This window comes from Solanum stenotomum, chromosome 1, assembly GCF_019186545.1.
Source record: "Solanum stenotomum isolate F172 chromosome 1, ASM1918654v1, whole genome shotgun sequence".
Lineage (NCBI taxonomy): Eukaryota > Viridiplantae > Streptophyta > Magnoliopsida > Solanales > Solanaceae > Solanum > Solanum stenotomum.
Genome location: NC_064282.1, coordinates 88312490 through 88313793, shown reverse-complemented (window position 1 = coordinate 88313793; position 1304 = coordinate 88312490).

The window sequence follows — 1304 nt, the reverse complement described above, 5'->3', positions numbered from 1 at the left end:
TCGAGGTCTGTTTTTGGTGTTTTTATCGTGTAGTTTTTGGTGCAGTTCCAATGCTTTTCTGGTGGTTTTGTTGGTGCAAGTGTAATGTGTTTCAGAGGTGATTCTAATGCTGATGTTTTGGTCTAATTCCAATGCCGCTTTGATACTTTTTTGGTGTAAATTTAGTGCAGTTTTTGATCTCTTCTACCTTTTCTTTCTGAATGTAAACAATCTATCGCAGAGGACATCGAAGAAGGCTTGATGAAGATTGCTTTGTATTCATAAAAACAGAAAAATTTACTCTTGCCGCGGACTTCCACTGATGAAAGATACACAAAATATAAAAATGAAAAGCAAATATTCTTCAAAATCAAAAGATGTAACTGAATGAGTTTTACTTCTCCAAAAATCAGTCTTTTTAGTTTGATTTTGTTTGTCTCATAGGATATCAGAGTAGTGGAATTGTGAATGACTACTATTTGAAGGGGGGAGGGAAAGACTTGTTTAGCAATGGTGGAAATATAGTTATGGGAAAATTTGTTTAACAATGGTGGAAACAGGGAAAATTTCTCACGTGCACAGAGATCAAGTGCCGTAAAAATATAAACGGATGTTTGAATGAGTATGAAAAGTGTACCAATTCTTGAAACATGAAGGACTATTAGTGCTCCATGTTAAAAGACAGAGATTACTTTGACTCTTAACTTAAAGATAAAGGACAATTTTGACCCTTTTCTAGTCCAAATCATTTCGGTGCAACTTCCCTTTCTTTCTTTCCTAACTTGGAATGATTTTTCCTTTCTTTCATTTCTGTTTTAAGGTGGGTTTGGTGAGGACAAAATTATTTTCAATATATATTTTAAATTTCTTTTTATGTTTGGTTGATTAAAATACTTTAAAAAATATCTTTTCTTTTAAAAGAGATAAGACACAAGTACCCCCTAGACTATGACCGAAATTTCAGAGACACTTAAACTTAACTAGGGTCCTATTACACCCATGAACTCATTTTTTTCCTATTTGTGTGCACCTTTTGTGCTGGGGTGACACCTTCAACCACCCAAGTTGGTTGTGTTTGTACACACCCGTCTGCCACGTGTGTAAATAATTTTTTTAAAAAATATTTTTATTTTATTTATCTTGTATTTAAATTTAAGTTAATATACATTTTTTTAACCTTGTATCGAAACTTATTTTTACCTTCATTCATTGTTTTTTCTCTTTTATTTTTCTATTGATTTTATTTTCTTTGTCTTTCGTTTTGATTTGATTTCAAATTTAATTACAAATGTTTTGTATTTAAAATAAGTTAATTGTGAACGGAT